The 21,952-nt window shown below is 39.1% G+C and overlaps 1 protein-coding gene across 7 annotated transcripts in view; it reads left to right on the top strand.

The window, feature by feature from the left end:
- Positions 1–21,952, top strand: part of CSGALNACT1 (chondroitin sulfate N-acetylgalactosaminyltransferase 1) — a 339,639-nt gene that overhangs the window by 173,867 nt on the left and 143,820 nt on the right. The gene's annotated exons all lie outside the window — the stretch shown is intronic.

Below are 21,952 nucleotides of genomic sequence, written 5' to 3'. Positions count from 1 at the left end.
AGAATGAAATGGGCAAAAGGAGTCAAAAGGTACGAATTTTCACTTATAAAACAAGTCACAGGCATATAGAGTACAGAATGGTGACTATAATTAATAATACTGTATTGCATATTTGAAAGTCACTAAGAGAGTAGGTATTAAAAGTTTTCACCACAGGAAAAAAACTGTAACTATGTATAGTGACAGATGTTAACTAGACCTATTGTGATCATTTCACAATATGTATAAGTATCAAATCATTATATTGTACACCAGAAACTAATATAGTGTTATGTCTGTTATACCAATAGAAATTTGAGAAGGAAAATAGCTTTAGGATTTAAGAAAAAGTAGAAAATATACATGAGATCTTGGTGAATACCTTTTAAAAGCGTATTCTCAAAGTTCAGAGACCAAATTTCTTGCTGGCTTTTTCTTTAAGAATAGTTGGAAAGTGGGGCGCCTGGGTGGCTCAGTCAGTTAAGCATCTGACTTCAGCTCAGGTTTGTGCTCATGGTTCCTGAGTTTGAGCCCCCTGTTAGGCTCTGTGCTGACGGTGCAGAGCCTGGACCCTGCTTCAGATTCTGTGTCGCCCTCTCTCTGACCCTCCCCTGACTTGTGCTCTGTCTGTCTGTGTCTCTCTCAAAAATAAACAAACATTAAAATAAATTTAAAAAAAGAATAGTTGAAAAGTAATCTACTGAAAAACGTATTTTTTATTGCATCAAAGTCATTGAGATCAGATTGCTAGCAAAATAAATACAACTGACTTTTGAACAATATGGGTTTGAATTGTGCAGGTCCAGTTACATATGGATATTTATCAATAAGTGTACTGGAATTTTTTTTTTGTAGATTTATAATAATTTGAAAAAAACTTGCAGACAAATTGTATAGCCTTGAAGTACCAAAAAGTAAGAAAAAAGTTGGGTATTATTGAAAGAATATGGTATATAATACCCATAACATATAAAATATGTGTTAATTGACTATATTATTGGTAAGGCTTCTGGTCAACAGGGTATTAGTAATTATGTTGTGGGGGAGTCCAAAGTTACAGGCAGATTTTTAACTGTTGGGAGGAGTGGCATCCCTAACTCCCTCATTGTTCAAGGGTCAACTATAGATAGAAAGTGGAAGAAATCACTTATAAACATACATACAAAAACCCTAAACAAAATATTAGCAAAATGAATCTTCTAAAGGTTAAAAAATATCACAACTTAGTTGGGTTTATTCCAGGAATTCAAAGATGGTTTGGCATAAGAAAATCTTTTTTGTAATTTACTCGTATTCACAATTTAAATCTGAAAACCATGTGTTTATCTCAATGGATGCAGGAAAGTATATAATAAAATTCAAATTCCATTCATGAAAAGCCCGTTAACAATAGTGGAGCATTTCTAGTCTCAGGTGTACTTAACAAAAATTTTCAGCAAATATCATACTTAACTGTGAAACTTAAGCAAAATTTCCACTAATATCAAGAGTAGGATAAGAATGCCCATAACAATAAATTATCTAAAAATAGTAAATAAGTCCCAATTATAGTAGCATCAAAACAATAAAATACTTAGGAATAAATTTAACCAAGGAGGTGAAAGATCTATACATCAAAAACTGTAAGACATTGATGAGAGAAATTGAAGAGTACACAAATAAATGGAAAGGATATTTCATGTTCATTGATGGAAAAATTAATATTGCTAAAATGTCCGTATTACCCAAAACTATCTGTAGATTCAATGTAATCCCTATTAATAGTCCAATGGCATTTCTTGCAGAAGTAGAAAAAAATTCTAAAGCCTGTATGGAACCACAAAAGATCCTGAATAGACAAAGCAATCTGAAGAAAGAAGAATAAAGCTGGAGGCATCACACTGCTTGATTTCAAACTATGTTACAAAGTTATAGTAATCAAAAACAGTATGGCATTGGTGTAAAACACACAGACCAATGGAATAGAATTGAAAACCCAGAAATATATATAGGCCTCACATATATAGGCAACTAGTGTTTGTCAAAGGAGTCGAGAACATTCAATGGAGAAAAGATGGTCTCTTCAATAAATGGTGCTAGAAAAGTTGGATAGTAATATGACTATTATCAAAAGGACAAGAGGTGCTGGTGAGATTGTGAAGAAAAGGAAACCCTAGTAGACCATTGGTGGGAATGTAAATCAGTATAACCACTATGGAAAATAGTTTGGAGGTTCCTCAAAAAATTAAAAATAGAACTGCCATATGATCCAGCAATTCTACTTCTGAATATATATCCAGAGGAAATGAAATCACTATCTTGAAGTGATATCTGCACCCCCATGTTTATTGAAGCATTATTTACAATGGCTGAGACGTGGAAACAACCTAAGTGTTCATCTATGAATGGGTGGATAAAGAAGATGTGTGTGTGTGTGTGTGTGTGTGTGTGTGTGTGTATAATGGACTATTATTCAACCATAAAAAAGAAGGAAATGTTGCCATTTGCAACAACTTGGATAATCTCAAGGACATTATGTTAAATAAAATGAGTCACACAGAGAAAGACACATATTGTATGGTCTCACTTATATGTGGTAGATTCCACAAAGAATAAAACTCACAGAAACAGAACAGACTGATGGTTGCCAGAGGTGGGGTTTGGAGGGTGGGTGACATGGGTGAAGGTAGTCAAAAGGTACAGACTTCCAGTTACAAGACAAGTAAGTTCTGGGGATATAACGTATGGCAGAGTGACAATACTGTATTATGTATTTGAAGGTTACCGAGAGAGTAGATCTAAAAATTCTCATCACACACAAAAAATTGTAGCTATGTCGGTGATGGGTATGTTAATTAAACTTAATGTGTTAATCATTTTGCAATACATACATTTATCAAATCATTGTGTTGTATACCTTAAACTTATACAATGTTATAACCAATTATATCTCAATAAAGCTGGAAAAATATAACTTTTTAGGTTAAAGTCATACACTATTTGTGTTCACTCATTAGCTTTTTCTTTATTTGTTGTTGAATATGCTAGAAACTGAATATATTGCCAGGAACCAAGTAAGCATAATCCCTCCCCTTAGGTATTGTAAGCCTAGTGGCAGAGATGTGTATTTATGTGTCTTTTTATCTTGATCTGCAGCTATATATAATTATAAATTGTACATTTTACAGAGGAAAAGTAAAAATAAGTATTAAAAAAGAATAAAGGGTAACTTAATTTAGACTGGGGGATCGGTTTTAGAGAATGTTCCCCTTTGGGAGTGTCAACTGGGACCAGCAGACTGAAAAGGGGAAGAGCTTTCTAGAGGAAATGGCATGAGAACCAAGAATATGGTTCATTGGAAGAACTGAGAAATTGAACTGAAGAACTAAGGGTGTGTGGCTCTCAGGAGTGTAGAGGGTGTATGGGGAGAGGGGGCCAAGACAGTGACATGAGATGAACTTGGAGCTGTGCCTTTTAGGCCACGCTAAGGAATTTGTGGAAAGCCACTCCAGGGTTTTGAGGAGGCAGGCTTTCCTGGTTTAAAAGTCTGGCTCTATGGATAGTGAAGTAGGAGCAGCAAGGGTAAAAGCAGGGGGGCCAGTCAGGAAGCTCTTACAGTGGGTTCAGGTAAGGAGGGTGGTGGGTTGGGCTATGATTATGACAGAGGTGGAGCAAGTAGACAGCCTTAGGATCTATTTTGGAATTAGAATGAACAGAAGGGAGTGAGCAAGAATTGGCGTCAATGGTAATACCTTGTTTTCTGGTGTAAACATCTGAATGGTTACAGGCACCATTTACTGATATGGAGGACAGAGCAGGAGGACGGTTTTGGCAGGGACATCAGGAACTCGGCTTTGGGTGTGTTAAACCAATGGCACATCTGAGCAGAGGTTAAGTAGGAAGGTGGATAAATGTGTGTGAAACCCAGCCAGTTTTAGGCAGGTTTAGGTTTAGGCAGAAGATATGAACAGCCATGAAAGTAGATAGGCTTGCCTATGACAAGAAAAACAGTAAGAGGAGTCAGTCTTTGGGGACTTCCTCATGGAACCATCTGGTAGAGGAGCTGGCATTGACAGAGAGGGGAAAAGAGCAGGCAGACGAGAGGTTGGGGGTTTCCAGGAGAGGCTGGAGTTGTGGAAGCCAAGAGGAAGTATTGCGTAAGGAAGGAGGGAGTGATTGGCACTGTAGGTGCTGTCACTAGTCAAATGAGATGACTCAAAAATGTCCTTGAGATTCAGCAGTCAGGGCTTCAGAAAGGAAATCAGAGGTGACTTGGGGAAGAACAGTTTATTATTATTTTTTTATTGAGGCATAATTGACTTACTGTATTCTGTTAGTTTTAGGTGTTCCACATAATGATTTGGTATTTGTATGTATTGTGAACTGATCACCACAGTAAGCCTAGTTAACATCCCTCACCACATATAATTTTTTTTCTTGTGATGAGAACTTTTAAGATTTACTCTCAGCAACTTTCAAATATGCAGTGCAGATTTATTAACTGTAGTCACCATGCTGTACATGACATTCTCATGACTTACTTATGTTAGAACTGAAAGTTTGTACCTTTTGACCCGTATCACTTGTTTCCACTGATGGACAGATGGATAAAGAAAATATGAAACTCTCTCCCTCCCTCCCTCCCTCCCTCCCTCCCTCCCTCCCTCCCTCTCCCTCTCTCTCTCTCTCTCTCTCTCTCTCTCTCTCTCTCTCTCAGTGGAGTATTATTCAGCCATGAGAAAGAATGAGATCTTGCCATTTGCAACATGGATACACCTTGGGAGTATTATGCTAAGTGAAATAGGTCAGACAAAGAAAGACAAATACTGTATGCTATCTCTTATATGTGAACCTGAGAAAAGCCCAAAGAAACAGAAACTTGCGTTCATAGATGCAGAAAACAGATATAGATTGTTAGTTGTCAGAGGTGGGAGGTGAAGGGTGGAGGGTGGGCAACACGAAAGAAAGAATAATATGAGTGGAGAGGTGGAGGCAGGACTCAGACTGAAGAATCCAGAGATGAGAAAAGGGAGACAGGCAGGGCTGACACTGTTTCAGAAACTGGCTGGCAGGGCTAGAGGGAGATGCATAACAGAGTTTTGAGTCAGTATTTCCCACACACACAGACAAATGTGAATCCATAGATACTATAGAGATAGTAGTCTGCCTCTTGTGGAATGGAATCTCTTCATTTTGTGTGTAAGAGTACAGGCAAAGCTACCCCTGAATACAGTGACTTAAATAAAAGGGTTTTTTTTTTTTTTCACTTAAAGTGCAGAAGTTGATGGTTCATTCCAAATGCAAGAGAGACTAGGGAAACAAATGTCTTCTGACTTTGGGCACCAGGATCATAGGTGGTTGAGTCCTAAGAATAGGGAAGGTATACACGTAGTCCCAAAGCATGACGAATATCCACTGCAGTGTGTTATCCTGAAGTCCTCTCAGCTGGCAGAGTGCTGGCCTGCCTCACAAAATAGGACTGGGCTTTTGAGAGAGTTAACGTTAGAAATCATGATAAATTACAGGGTGCCTGGATGGCTCAGTCAGTTGAGTGTTCGACTCTTGATTTTGGCTCAGGTCATGATTCTGGGGTAATGGGATTGAACCCCGCATTGGGTTCTGCACTGAGCATGGAACCAGCTTAAGAGTTTCTTTTTTTCTCCCTCTGCCCTTCTCCCCAGCTTGTGCGCGCTCTCTCTCTCTCTCTTTAAAAAAAAAAAAAGAAAAGAAAAAGTAAATTAGGGGCACCTGGGTGGCTCAGTCAGTTAAGCATCCGACTTCAACTCAGGTCATGATCTCACAGTTTGGGAGTTCGAGCCCTGTGTTGGGCTCTGTGCTAACAGCTCAGAGCCTGGAGCCTGCTTCAGATTCTGTGTCTCCCTCTCTCTCTGCCCATCCCCCATTTATGCTGTCTCTCTCTCTCTCTCTCTCTCTCTCTCTCTCTCAGAAATAAACATAAAAATATTTATAAAACCAGAAACCTAAAAAAGGAAATTATGATAAATTATTCTAAATGTCAAGGCCTGAGTGGGCAACTAGGGGAATAGAATCCTATGTGGCATCTGTAGCCTGCATGCTGCCTTACGTCTCTGGGGTGACCTGTGCCCAACACCTGCACCTGATGCCCAAAGGCTGCAGCTGATCTGGACCTGCTCCACCTGATGGCTGAGTGAAAGCAGAGTATGGCTGTGGCATCATTTTTTCCCACTGCTCCATTCAGTGCAACCATGCCTACAGGATCCACTTATCTTGCATGCTAGCTCACTCTTTATTTTACTTTATTTAAAAAAAATTTTTTTAACGTTTTATTTATTTTTGAGACAGGGAGAGACAGAGCATGAACAGGGGAGGGTCAGAGAGAGGCAGACACAGAATCTGAAACAGGCTCCAGGCTCCGAGCTGTCAGCACAGAGCCCGACGCGGGTCTCGAACTCTTGGACCGCGAGATCATGACCTGAGCCGAAGTCGGCCGCTTAACCGACTGAGCCACCCAGGCGCCCCCCAAGAAAATTTTTTTAAATGTTTCTTTATTGAGAGACAGAGAGAGAGACAGAGCCTGAGCATGGGAGGGGCAGAGAGAGAGGGAGACACAGAATCCGAAGCAGGCTCCAGGCTCTGAGTTGTCAGCACAGAGCCCAACACGGGGCTCGAACTTGCAAACCGTGAGATCATAACCTGAGCCAAAGTTGGATGCTTAACTGACTGAGCCACCCAGGTGCCCCTCTTTATTTTACTTTTGAATTAACTGTGGCAGAGGGCTGGACTCCTATGATGCCAGTAGTTTTGTTCAGTTGTTGGCTGAGCATGCTTCAGGATTTGGCCATCATCTGAGCCGCCTCTCTCATTTTCTAGTTATAGACTCAAAGTCTTCACATCAGCATTGGCTTCAGTTCTTTACTTAAGTCAGACAGCTGGGAAGTGGCAGAGCCTGTACCCAGATTCATTTCCTGTGATTTCAGAGCCAGTGCAAGTATGTCTTACTTGCCCTTGTACTTCCATTGCCTGGCATGGTAACCCGATGTGTAGTATATGCAATAGGGTGGGCGGAGGTGTTGATTGAGATCTTTTTCTGCTACTCCCCACAGCACCAGCAGTAGAGCTAGTATCCTGTTGAGAGCAAAATGATAAGTTTTCTAGTGCCACATACAGTCTCCATTCTATTTCCAAGTGCAAGAATGGACACTGGTGTGGCCAACTTTTACCACTGGCCACTAAGAGGAGACCTGGGGTGGAGAAGGAGGTGGGCTTCTGCATACAGTCTTTGTGAATAAAAGATGCTCCTTTTCTCTCTTTCCTGAAGGAGATCAGAGAGACTAAGGGGGCCTCTGAGCTGAGGTGAAGGAGGGGGCCAAGAGGATTACTCATATAATTTTTGATGTCCACAAGAAGCAAAGACTATTTGTATGTTCCATTATTGGATGTCTGCTGAGTTGTAGGACTTGCTGACTTGCCCAGTGCTAAAGGAGCACAGAGAAGAACATTGGTGAGAGAGAGTGTGTATGATGGTGTAACTAGTTGCAGAGGAAACAAGACAGTTTACTCAAATTCGTGGTTTCTGAGAAATATGCAAACATGATTTCACTTATAAGCAGGCTAAGTATTGGCCCTGGATCACACAGGGAAGACTAGCTTGGGTCACCAGGTGGGGTAAAAAGGCTGTCAAATTAATGCAGGCATGATGCTGCCAGCTGGGGGTCAGCTGGCAGGTGCAGTTAGATCTAACAGCAGACCATCAGCCGCCAGATTCTTGCTCAGGACAGAGACCCCTGCCAGCAAGCCTTGTTTAGGTCCTCACCTGTCTGTCCATCTGTATCAGCTGCAACTGACATCAATCTTTAAAAAAATAGGCTGCAAGCAAAGAAAATGACAACTAATGACAGAGAAGTCTCCTCCAGGCCTTTATCTGCTCTGTCATCAGAGGAGTGAGAGCAGGCAAGACGGAGGGGATGTGGGGAGCAGACAGCACCCCTTCCTTTCCTTTGCCCATCCCTGACTCTGCTCCTGAGCCACTAGAACCAGCAGCTTGGCCTGCTCCTTGGGGAGGAGGGGATCCCAGAATGGGTGAGATTGAAATGTCACAGGGATTTAAAAAAATATTTTTATTATGAAAATCTTCAAATATGCACAAAAGTAGAATGTAATGAACCTCAATGAGTACCAACATTTTGCCAGTCTTGTTTTACACACCCTTCCCTGACTTTTATTTTATTAAAAACATTTTTTTTTGTCAGACTGTTCTAAAGCAAATCCTAGCCCTTGTGTCATTTCACATGCAAATACTTTTGTATTTCTAACAGATAAAGACTTTTCCCCCCTCAAAACCATTATGCCAGTATTGTTTCTAACAAAATTAATATTAATTCCTTAATACCATATAACATCCAGTCCACGTCAAAATTTCCCCAATTGTTTCAAAGGTATCTCTTCACAGTTGTTTTTGAAATTTGTATATAAACAAGGCCTGCATTTTGCATTTGATTATTCGGTGTTTTGTGAGTCTCGTTTATTATGTTCCCCTATTTCACTCTCTTTTATCCCTCTCACAACATTGATTTGATGGAGAAAGAGGTTCATTTGTCCTACAGAAAGTTTTACCCTCTTGACTGATTACTTCCTAGTAGTGACAATTAACTTGTTTCTCTATCCCTGGTATTATTTGTAAGCCAGTAGATAGATTTAGAAACTTGATTATATCCAGGTTAATTATTTTTAGATAAGAATACTTCATAGGTGGTGCTGTATATGTTGGACTGTTTTAATAGCCCAAAGTGATAAAATGTTTTGGGATAGACTGAGAATAAGTCACTCACTTCCCAGGGGAAAAAAGGGTACACAGTGCATAGCTGGTGGTAGCAGTTATTGGGAAAAAAACTAAAAACCACTGTGTTTATTAATCAGTTGAATGTCTTCAGCCACTCTGATTATAGAGAGTTGTGATGGAACTTTAAAATTGCCTTTTCCACTAGGGATCCAAATTCAATAGACTTATGAGTTGACAGACAAGGCAATTTTGAAAACCAGCCCCACAACTCCAAACTGGTCACACTAAGGAGAGGAAAGAGGATTTTGGACACAGCTGGCTCTCTTACCCAGTACTTGGGATGGGACAGGGTTCCTTAGAGCAATAATTCTGTGGCTGGGCAGCTGGAGGGCATTGCAGTAGGGCTCCTGAACCTCAGGTGGCCTGAAAAGGGCTGGTTGGCAGCTTTGGGCTTTGGTTGTGCACTCTGCCTTTGTATGTTGAACCAAAGAGGTTAAACTATTATTATTGTGCACCAGAGGTAAGCCACACATGAGAGAACAGTGTGTCTTCTTGGATTCTGCCTGATAAATTGGGCCATGCAGAGGGCCCCTAGGAGCAAGAGGCTGGAAACAGATGCCAGATTCCAAGGGGCTTTGGAGGTTGATGGCCCTGAGACAAGTTCATCCAGGTCAGGGGACCTGGTGGAAAGAGGTTTCCCAACGAGAATCTCCCAAGAACCACTGAGGCAGCTCACACAGGAAGAATGAGCTCAGGAACGGATGCCAACTTACGATGGAACTAGTTTAATAAGAATTTTCTTATTCCTTTTTCCTCCTTCTTCCTTGCATCCTAGCACCTGAGAGGATCAGCAGCTCTAAAGAGTAAAGCCTGACCCAGCCCCCTCCTCAAGACTACGGGTCTGAAACCAGCCTGGCCCTGGAAGGGGTATAGAATCTAAATCAGATTTGGAGTACTGATTATTAAAAGGGATTGGGAAGTCTAATCTCTGAATTAAGATTGTTTTATGACTTGAAGTGACTCTTAGTGATCTAAGAGTGAACAGAGAGTATCTGGCACTTGCCCAAATTTTCATCTGGAGCAAGGGAAGGCCACCTCCCACTGGCAGATTTTTAAAAGGACAGAGGGAGTTTTGTTTTGATCTCATTCTGTAGTTGTGCTTGTTCAACGTCCTGGTCTCTCAGGTGGTCAACGTTTGAATGAAGGAGTGGGTAAGAGCTAATTTGCTGGGTCCAGCAAGGTGAAAAGATGATGGACCAAGGTGGCTTCATCTTTTTCATGTCTTAAAATCAAAGTGAAACCTCAGAATGCTGTACCCGTAGGAGTGTATCCCGTCAAATGATCTGCTGGTGGGAGGTACAAACCTGCTTTTTGTTCATTTCATCCTCTGAATTCTAGGTTTTTCTCTTTATGTATCATTTCCATAGGCTGTACCACATAGAATTTTGACTTTAAATCCCTTGAATGTCTCCTTGCTTTCTAAATATTATTTTTAGGACCCTGGCAGTTTTCTAGAGAAAGTAAGTACTCAGCTATAGCTCATTTTAGGTAGCTTATCTTCACCTGGACAGAATGAAAAACTTTTGTTTCATTTTTGGATTTCTCACTTGTCATTTATAAATGTCCATGCAAAACTTGTGAATTGTCACAAGTGGCCGCAAATAATAAAACATTAAGTTATGTAAACAATAGTCCTTATGAAGTGCCATTTTTAGAACTTGCTACCCAGTTTCCTTCCTTTGCTTATTAGGAAGTCTGCCTTGCAACTTTTGCAACTTGTGGATTATCTGCTCAAAGGGTAAAATTATTTATTTGTAGTTGGATAAATAGAATTAATTGGAATAATTTATTGTATTAAGCTGAATTAAAACTTATTATTTGTGAGTAATATATACACATAAAGCAATTCTTTTGCTGGCCAAAGAAGCCTTTGTCCATTTGGTGTTTGGGCCTTAACTGTTGGTAAGGCTATTGCCCAGAAGGGACTCTTGAATCTTTTTTTTTTTTTTTCCTTTCTTGACTTTCTGTGTTAGCCTATGCTGGAAATTACTGTGATTTTTTTCCTTAGAATCAGTGTCAAGCCTAAAATACTACTCTTCCTTCACTGTATCATATCTATGAAGAATGACAAGAAAGGAGAAAATTAATGGCATGAATTTTAAAGTTTTTATCTCTTTCATCAGGGAAGATGAAGTTTGATAGATAGGTAAATGTTTAGGGCTTCTGGGAAGTGGGTCTACAATGCAATGAGGCTGGGGAGATGGAGCTCTAAAATTAAAAAAGCATGTGAAAATATGATTTTAAGGGGAAGTATTTCTAGTTTTGTTGTTGCTGCTGTTTTTCCAGTTGACAGGCAGATTTTGCTGTTTCAATATAAAGAAAACACTTGATGGTGGATGATTTTATCCAGCCATTTAAAATACGAAATTATGATGTGACATATTCTATAACTGGGTTCCCATTCATGTGGGAAGTCGACTAAAGGGAAAAAATAATGTAATGACTTGTTTGTTGGTGAAAATGAGGCAGGCAGTTTTGATCTAAATATTTTGAAATGAATTCAATTTATCTAGGCCCCACGGAAAACTTACAATATTTTCTTCCAGTCTATTCAGTTATATCAGACATTAGCTTTTCAGGTAGCCACTGTCCTGTAGCAGAAAGAGCAAAGGTTTCTATTCCTGTTTTGTTGGTGGACTAGGTTTGTTTTAAAGCTCTCTAAAGTCAGTGGCTAAAATAGCTGAAGCCTTTTTCCATGGGCTTTGGCTGTGAAAGCTGGAGGTAATGCCTTTCTCTGTGGCTTTTCAATAGAATTTTTTCAAATATTAGTAATTTTTTTCTGGAGTTACTTAAGAAAAAACTGTTTTAGTCATTAACTTAAAATGTTTATTTTTTTTGCGCATATATTGAATTTTACTTACAGAGACAGTATTAAAATACTGTTAATTTAAAATAAATTAAAATTTATTGGAAAGTTGGAAACATTTTATATCTGGAAAGAGAGAGAGAGGGGTTAATCAACAGTCAGAAGCAAAGTTTGGTGAGGAACCCAACTACGTCTACAAAATGAGAACATGCCTAAGTGTTTAGTCCTCACTAACAGTCCTCATGAACTGTTCAGTCCTCATGAACAGTAGTGCAAATGCCATATTAGGCACATGAATCAACGAAAAAAGAGATGGCAGCTGACAATGACTTTCCCTGGTTATGGTTTCTGGCTGCTTTCAGTAGCCTTTTGTACTTCATGTACTACATGTGGACAGACACCAGACTTAAGTCAGTCATAATTCTCAAGTGCTTCTCACACTACCCTTCCACGACTTCCTGAATAACAGATCTTTAGCTAGGGGCTGGCTCATAGAAGACAGAGGGTTTAGCAGGTGAGTGTCTTATGCATATCAAATGTAGAGCTTCAAGAATCACAGACATCTCTGTACATGTCTTATTAAATTAGTAGAACCCTCAGGGATAGTGTGAGCTATTGCCTTAAGCCCTGGAGGTCTTTCAGTCATGAAGTTGGAAGTGCTAGTCATTTCTGTGCCTGTCCTCATTACCCCTTGCTCTCTGTTTATGTCTAAGTTTTGATTAGGGCTCATTTTAGATGCTAATGAGGAACAAACTATTGAGACAGAACAGTTTGAATATCTGTATAGGGGAGAGAGTACTAGTCCTTATTTGATTGGCTAGTGTCTTTTCAAGTATTCAGACATTAAAATAGCCAACAGCAATAATACATTTAAATAAAATTGGCTTCCCCTAATTAAAATGATTAAAACAAATATTAAGCATTGGAAAACAGCCAACATTTTTTCTTGTTTACCTGTTTAATAAGGTATAATTTATATAAAGTACACAAATCTTAAGTACTTACAACACAATGAAGTTTTACATGAAAATGCCCATGTAATCACTACACAGATCAACATTCAGAACATGTCTAGCACCAAAAGAGGCTCCCTATCTACCCCTCTTTCACAGTTAATACCCTTTCCCCCTGAAATAACCACTATTCTCACCTCTAATCTGATCCAACTTCTTGGATTAATTTTGCCTGTTTTTGAACTTCACATAAATGGTGTTATAGGATATGCATTCTTTTGTGTCTGACTTCTTTCACTAAGTCTGTGAGATTGATTTATGTTGCTGCATATAGCAGTGATTTATTTTTTTTGTTATTGTATAGTCTTCTGTTGTATGACGATATTACAATTTATTGATTCTACTGTTGATGGACAATTTGTGTTTTCTAATTTTTAGCTATAATGAATAAACCTTCTCTAATATAGATAAATATTCTTGTATGTATTTTCTGGTGGAAATATCTGTTCTTGAATTACTGGGTCATAGTGTAGGCATATGTTTATCTTTAGAATACACTAATCAGTTTTCCAAATTGGTTATGTCAATTTTCCAAATAGGTTATGTCTAAACTAGACTCCCACCAGCAATGCATGTGAGTGCCAGTTGCTTCACATCATTACTAACACTGGTATTGTTAGCAACCAATTTAACATTTAAAAAAAATGCTAGCTCTAATTTAAAAATATAATTTTTATGTCTCCCAGAACTCAGTTACTTGTTTTTAAGTGAATTTTTAATTCACCAAATGATATCATTGAGTGCCTGTTGGGTTCAAAAGTACTTTATTGTGCTAAGGGGTCTGTAAGAGAATTAAAAATAAACCTTACTTTTATGGGTTTACCATATCCCACTAGGGTGCTATAGAGAACAGGCCATCAGCAGTGCAAGTCAGGATATGATGAAGTGCCATAATCAATAGTGTCTTCAACACGTCTTGATAGCAGAACTGTGTCCTCAGCTGAATTTTCAAATGCATTTGCTTGTCTCTAGTGTCTTTTCACTTTTCCTTCAGCACTGCAATGTCATTAACTTTGTACTTTCCAGGATACCTCACTGTGCCAACCCATCTAGCTAATGGTAGCACTCTGTACTCTGGATCTGTCTCCCTAAAAGTACTCTGCCTTTCTCCTCTGTGTTGTCAGAATTGATTCCCCAAAATCTTGCTTATGAGTCAGGTAAATTATGTTTGGTTAAAATTGGACAGTGGTTCATTTAAGTGACCTCCTCCAGGGAGTGTTTCCTTTTGAAAATGGATTCCAGGTGAATAGTGTCTTAGGTCAAAGGAGTTAACCATTGATGCTTAGACTTTTGATGTTTTCAGGCAAATGGAGAATTTTGAGAAGTACACTTTATAAATTGCACGTTAAGGGAAGGTGTCCACTCCACCTACATTTAAAGCTCTAATAGGGGAATGACTAAAAAATAAGGCAGAAATTCTAAATAAGTCCCATGTAAGGATGAATTGGCCCTGATATATATCCATTGGTTTGGACCACTTATTCTAAATGGATTAGATGAGTAACATCTCAGATGTGTTGAAGTTTTATAAATATCCATAAAATGCCACTTTAGATCTAATATTCTAACAACTTTTCTTTATACTCATTATAGTATTAAAAGACCTAGTGTCCTTTTGTTTTTCACAGTTAATATAATACTTAGTGTGGAAAGTCAAATGTTTCTTTAATGTTCAGTTAAGACCTGGGATAATGATAAGAGTTCTGGTCTACCACTAGAACTTACATTGTACCTCTCTGATTAGAATTCTTACATAACATATCAAGATGCCTTTAGATTTCAAAAAGCATTGTTCAGGTGAGAAGATATGGTGATAATTGTATTCAGTTTATTTTTCTTTCATTTTTTGAGACTAAAACCTATACATACACCGGAGTTACTTTTAGAAAACTAAGTAACATTGTATAATTTTCCTAGTATAGGAATGCATATCTTTTGTTAAATCCATTTCTAGATACTTTTATATTTTAGATGATGTAGTCAATGACATCTTTTTTTAATATTTCATTTTCTGACTCTTTGTGCTGGTGTATTGAAATACAATTGACTTTCCATATTGAATTTTGTATCTAGTAACCCTGTTAAACACTCCTATTTATTATATATTTTATCTGTGTTTTCTTCTGGGCTTTTTACAGATATAATCACACATCAGTAAATAATGACTATTTTATTATTGTTTCTTTGCCATTCTTTATAATTTTAATTTCTTTTTCTTGCCCTACTCTATAGGCTTGGATCTTGAGTACAGTGTTTGAAGGGAGTGGTCATGGGCATCTTTATCTTATTTCTGATCCCAAAGGGAAAACTTTTGACATTTTACTAGGAAGTATGATGCCTGTGGTTGGGTTTTTATAAATACCAGACTAAGGAAGTTGCCTCCCATTCCTGGTTGTTAAAAGTTTTTATCCTGATTGATGATGGATTTTATCACACACTTTTTCTTTTTCTGTCATACTGTCTCTTTCATGGGAAGGTGGCAATACTGACCCATGCTCATTAAGACATGATCTTTTAGATTGTTTGATACTACCTGGGATGGGTTCCAGGCAGATCCTTTTACTCTTTGTCTTGGCTGATTAATGCTGGAAGAATTGATGTTTACAGTTCCCTAAGGCTTCCTTTTTGTGCTGGTGGAAATCTGGTTCTGAGCAAGCTCATTATCATCACAGTACATTTTGGGTTTTTGTTTTATAATATTTTTTACCCTACATCTAGCCTAGGCTTGAGTCTTTTCAGGTGACCAAATGTTTGCACTTAATCAGAGAAAATGAACACCTGTTACTGGAAGAAAAACAGAGTATGGGTGAATTGGAAATATCATCCTCATCCTTCTGTTCTGAGCCAGAATGGAGACATTGAAGAATACTTAGTGCCAACTCTCATTCTAAGAAAGGGAACACAACAGCTTTTACAAGGTTGAGGTCCTTGCCATGAGAGCCAGACTTTAGGTGTCTGTTATTAGAGATATCTTTTAAACTCAAAGTTCTCTAATAATCAGTTTTAGTGAAAATAAACAGAAGTCCAAAGGATAAATGAAAGATACTCAAATATTATTTTCTCTAGCTCTGTTCTTTTGGGTACTAAAAGTAGAACCACTTCTATTCACACATTAAAGAAATACAAATATTTACTGAATGCCTGATGTGTGCCAGGCACTGTTCTAGGAGCTTAGGAATCTGTGATGAATTAACACAGATAAGGATTTTACTTTCATGGAGTTTATGTTCTAGTGGGGAGAATAGACAATAAGCAAGAGATATGTTAGAGAGTATGAGTGCCAAGCAGAGAATTAAAATAAGGTATGTTATATCGTGACCAGTGCTTCTTTTGATTGGGTGATCCAAGAAGGCTTCTTTAAGAAGTTGATATTTAAAATGAATTCAGATAGGCGATGAAGGAGCGAGCATTACAGGGTGGGCTAGATAGGGTGCAGAGACACACAGGGCAGTGGGAGCAGCTCTTGTAAAGGCTTCCAGGAAAGAATGGGCTCCATATCTTTGAGGAACAACAACAAAAAAGCATAGTAGGTGAGGGGTCTGTGGGTGGGAAATGAGGTTGGAAGGAGTTAGGGTCAGTTACCTAGTTCTGTGGTTCGTAGCCCCAGGCTTTATGTTAGAAATGTCTACAGGAACTTGAAAACTTACCTGGATCTTACTCCAGACAAATTAAATTGGAGTCTCTGAGGTGGAGCCTGGCATTTTTTTTGTTGTTGGTTTTTTTTTGTTCCCAAGGGAATTCTAGTCTATTATACAGTCAGTAATTCAGGCTTTTGAAAAGTTAAGGAATTTTATCTTAAAATCATGGGAATATCAGTGGAGTCCTTTAACAAAGGGAATATGATTGGTTTTATGCTTTTGAAAGGTCTTGCTGACTTCTTTGTGGAAAAGGGGTTAGAAGAGCACAGCCCCAAAGAAGGGGGGTGGTCCTCAGGAGGCTATGGCCTGACCTCAGGGGTGGGGCTGGAGAGAAGTCATCAGCTGGGCCACACACTGGAGATTGTTACACTGGAGGGGTGCAGAGGGAGTGGGTGAGGCCAGAAGAGAAATCAAGCATCACAGAGGATGAACAATCAAGTGGATGGTAGCTCCATATACTGAGATGGGGAAGCCCGAGTTTGAGGAGGAAAATTACAAGTTTGGCAGTAGACATGTTAAGTGAAGTAAACACTTTAGCTGAAGTTTAAGTAAAGTTTTGTGGGTGTGCAGAACACAGAAGGATCAAATCAGGATGGGAAGTTCCCAGTGGAAACAGTATTATTTGAAGGAGCAGGTATATGGTGACAGAGCTGTGGAGAAACACCTACCAGGCTTCAACAGCCATGGTGTGCAGCCATGTGGGAGGGCGGGAGAACAGTGTGGTAGGATCCCTGGGTGTGGGGACCAGTGTGGCCAGGGAAGAGGCTGAGAGGGTAGGTTGGAGTGTTGGGCAGGATGGCTTAAGTCTCTGTGAGCCACTGGGAGTTAGTGACTTCACTGGGAATCTGAGGTGTAGAGGGTCCTGAGTAGACTTGAGTGGTTAGGAGACTTGGTCCAGGGATCCTGAAACATGGATGAAAGGAATGAGCAGGGGGTAGAGAGAGCATGTAGGAGGCTGCCATTGTAGGTCATGGTGCGGCTCATGAATGAGGACCTGAAGTAGGGCAGTGGCTGTGGGAATGGCAGAGAGGAGATAGATGCAAGGGAGAGAAGGGTGATGACTGGATGGTGCTTGTGGAGGATGAGCTTTCACAGAGCCAGAACAGAGGTGACTCCAGGTTGTCTAGGACATGCTAATTGCTTCTATATACTGAAATGGTTTTGTTTCTTTCCCTTCTTGGAAAAGGGAAATTCGAAATATTTTGTATGTGGGTGTGTGTGAGTCTAAATAATTTGTATGAAATGAGCAAGGCAGCCTAATTAGAAGACATACTTCAGATGACCACAGATGGCCCTTTGAAAGTTGCAGATTGAATGAACCATGTTAAAGCCCCAGCTCCATTTCATATAACTCACCAGGGTCCCAGTGTGTCTGATTGGGCTGCGGGAGGACCACAGTGCTCAGGGAGTGGCCACAGCCATGTTCCTCCCTGACAGCCCTCGTTTGTCAAGTGAGGCCTCAGCGTGGGCCTGGGGGGAGCTCCAGCAAGAGGAGCTCAGGAGGACAGGGGTCTTGGGGTGGAGGATGAGGTGGGTGTGAAGACACTAGGAATCAGGAGTGAGAAATGTGGGAATTAGGGGTCTCACCCTTGAGTAGCGACCCCTCCCCACCCCACTGGGCTCAGGCCCTCCTCACTTCCTTGTCTCCTTGGCCCCTGCTGGCTTCTCTCCTCCCTGTGCCATCTGGTGCTTGCATCAGCCTCGCTCACCTTGTTGGCTCACTGAAAGCAGAATTAGCTCCACATGTATTCCTTTTGCTCATGACCTTGTTATGGTTTCTAGTAACAAGGCAAATAGGGTGCAATCCTTTTCTTTTGTGCTGCCTGCCCCTTCCTCCACTTCTCTGTTTGCCATTGTAAAGGAAGAGAAGGCTTGCATATATATCCTGATCATTGGGCCCCAGCACAATGGCCTGAAGGAAACTTGAGCAGCATTTGGACTGGAATTCTTTCACGGGCTCTGCAATACAGTGGAGGGAGCCCAGTGGGGCTAAGAAGAGGGACTAATGAATGAGGAATAGCCTCCACTCTTATTTTTAGTCTGATTCTTATCAGTCTCCAATCTTACTATGCTTGTTTATAACAAAACATTTATCTGATATATCCCCAAATCAAGCTCTAAAATTTACATATTTATTTTCAGTCATTTTTATTTTATAGAATACAACAGGTGTGCAAAAAAAAAAAAAAAAGTCCATAGACCACAACTGTATTGATTAGTGAATAATTAGAAAATAAAGTCCTGTGGACAGAGCGTTGCCAGCCTACCCGAAGCCTCCCATAGTCGCTTCCTGATCATATCCCTTCCTCTTCCCACAGGTAACCATTCTTGTTTTTATAGTAATTTTCTTGCTTTAGAAAAGAATCTCACCACTCTGTAAATATTATCATTTGGTTTTCCTTGGATTTGAATCATATATAAATGGAGTCACACTGTACATCTTCTTTTGTGGCTTGCTTCTTTGTTCCACATTAGGTTCCCAAGATGCATTTATTTTGTTGTGTTTAGCTGTAGTTTGTTAAATTCTGCTGCCATATAGTATTTCATTGAATGAAAATATGACATTGTGTTTATCTACTTCTTAAGGTTGTTAGCAGTTTTGGGAATACAGATGATACAGGTGTGAACATTCTTAGGCCTACGCCCAGTGCATGCCAGCATGACTTTCTCTGTTAGCTGAGGAAGGGGACGTGCTGGCTCTGGGATGGGCTTCTCTTCCCTCTACCCTGTTTCCAAATTTTCATATGTCTTTGTCAACACTTAGTATTGTCATACCTTTTTTTTTTTTCTAAACAAGGGTGTGTATTCATCTCTCTCTGTGGTTTTACTTTGCTTTTCTCTGTTTTCTAGTGAGATTGGTCACTTTTTCATATATTTATGGCCATATAAATTTCTTCTTCTGTGAAGTGGACAATTTTCCTGTTGTGTTGTCTACCTCTTTTGAATTGTTTGCAGAGCTCCTTATACATTATGGATCCTAGTCTTCTGTTATACAGATGGCTAATCTTTTCTCCCACTATATGACTTGTCTTAACTCTCCTGTGGTGTCTCTTAATAAACAGAAAATTTAAATTTTGATAGGATCAGATTTATAAATCATTTCCTTTATGGCTTATGCTTTTTGCACCTAAGGTATTCTTCCCTATCCTAAGGGCATGAAGATATTTTCTTTCTCTTTCCTTTTTGCCTTTTGAGCCCCTTCATCCATTACTCTCACCCCTTTTACCTCTGGCAGCCACCAATCTGTTCTATGTCACCATGAACTTGGGTTTTGTTTTTTGTATATATCACAATTTCTTCACCCATTCATCTATTGATGAATACTTAGATTGTTTCCATATCTTGGCTATTATAAACATTGCTGTAGTGAACATGGGGATGCATGTATATGTTTAAGTTAGTGCTTTTGCTTTTTTCAGATAAATACAAATAGAATTGCTGAATTTTATGGTAGTTCTATTTTTAATATTTTGAAGAAACTCTATACTATTTTACATAGTGGCTGCACCAACTTACATTCCTACCAGTGGTACACAAGGGGTCCATTTTATCTACATCCTTGCTAACTTTTGTTATTTCTTGTTTTTTTTTTTTTTTTTGATAATAGCCATTCTGACAGGTGTGAGGTGATATCTCATTGTGGTTTGATTTGCATTTCCCTGATAGTTAATGATGCTGAGCATTTTTCATGTGCTTTTTGGCTCTCTGTGTCTTCTTTGGGGAAATGTCTATTGGGATCTTCTGACCTTTAAGAAAAATTTTTTTAATGTTTATTTTATTCTTTTGAGAGAGACAGAGTGCAAGTAGGAGAGGGGTAGAGGGCGGGAGACACAGAATAGGAAGCAGGCTCCAGGCTCTGAGCTGTTAGCACAGATCGCGAAGCAGGGCTCAAACTCAGGAGCTGTGAGATCATGACCTGAGCTGAAATTGGATGCTTTACTGACTGAGCCACCCAGGCACCCCTGACCTTTTTAAAATTGGACTTTTTTGTCTTTGTTACTGAGTTATAGGAATCCTCCATGTAATTTGGATTTTATCTCCATGCCGGGTATATGATTTGCAAGTATTTTCTCCCATTCAGTAGGTTGCCTTTTCATTTTGTTGATGGTTTTCTCAGCTGTACAAAACCTTTTGAGTATGATGTAGTACCACTTAATTTATTTTTGCTTTTATTGCTTTTAGTGTCAGACTTAAAAAATCACTGCCAAGAACTATGTCAGGGAGCTTATCACCTATGTTTTCTTCTAGGAGTTTTATTGTTTTAGGTCTTACATTCATGTTTTTAATTCATTTTTGAGTTAATGTTTGTGTATGGTATGAGATAGTAGTCAAGTTTTATTCTTTTGCTTGTGGCTGTCTAGTTTTCCCAACACCATTTATTGAAGAGGCAGTCCTTTCCACATTGTATGTGTATTCTTGCCTTCTTTGTTGTAAATTAATTGACCCTATATGTGTGGGTTTATTTCTGAGCTCACTATTCTGTTCCATCCGTCTTTGTATCTGTTTTTTATTTATTTTTTAATGTTTATTTATTTTTGAGAGAGACAGAGATGGAATGTGAGTGGGGGAGGGGCTGAGAGAGAGGGAGACACAGAATCCAAAGCAGGCTTCAGGTTCTGAACTGTCAGCACAGAGCCTGATGTGGGGCTCAAATTCACAAGCCATGAGATCATAAACTGAGCTGAAGTTGGACGATTAACTGACTGAGCCACTCAGGCACCTCTGTATCTGTTTGTTATGCCAGTACTATACTATTTTGTTTGCTATAGCTTTGTGATGTAGTTTTTAAAAATTTCCTTTATTTTAGACACAGAGAGAATGGGGGAGGGGCATGAGAGGGGCAGAGAGAGGGAGAGAGAGAGAGAGGGAGGGAGAGAGAGAGAATCTTAAACAGGCCCCACACTTAACATGGATCCCAGTGCAAGACTCCATCCCATGACCCTGGGATCAGGACCTAAAATGAAATCAAGAGTTGGATGCTCAACCGACTGAGCCACCCAGGTACCTTTGTGATGTAGTTTGAAATCAAGGAATGAAGATATTTTTTATATTAAACTGTATATGTAATGTATTTTCTATATTATATTATATAAATCAATTTAATATATTTTGTATGTTAAATCATTTTCTGTATTAAACTTAGCCTTTCATGTTTGGGTATGAAATTCATCTGAAATTAATTTGTGTGTGTAATGTAAGATAAAGATCAAAGTTTATTTGTTCTGTATGGATACACAATCATCCCTGTTCCATTTATTGAAAGAGACTATTGTTCCTACTCTGTGAGATATCATACATCCTTTTGAGTGCGAGTCCATTTCTGAGCATTCTAGTCTATTCTGTTGGTCTGTTCTATGCTTATACCACACTGGCTTAATTTTTTAAAAAAAGTTCTGTTATCTGACAAGACATTCTTGTTCTTCAAGAGTCTTGACTTGTCTGGGCCCTTTACATTTCCATGTAAAGTTTTAGAATCAAGTTAGTCAAATTTATGCCTCCCCACCCCGCCAATACAGTTTTGGGATTTCAATTGGGACTGCATTGAATCTATGAGTTAATTTGGTGCCAATAGATAATCTTCACACTACTAAGTCTTTCTCTGAGTCTTTTTAAATATCTTACTAAATTCTTATAATTTTTTCTTCAGATCTTCAGAAGTCTTACATATCTTTTGTTAGATCTATTGCTAGGTACTTCATATCTTTAAAAACTTTTT

The sequence above is a fragment of the Panthera leo genome, chromosome B1 (genome assembly GCF_018350215.1).
Source record: "Panthera leo isolate Ple1 chromosome B1, P.leo_Ple1_pat1.1, whole genome shotgun sequence".
In the NCBI taxonomy this organism is placed as follows: Eukaryota; Metazoa; Chordata; class Mammalia; order Carnivora; family Felidae; genus Panthera; species Panthera leo.
Note: the sequence above shows the minus strand (reverse complement) of the source record. Positions and strands in the feature narration are given on the sequence as shown.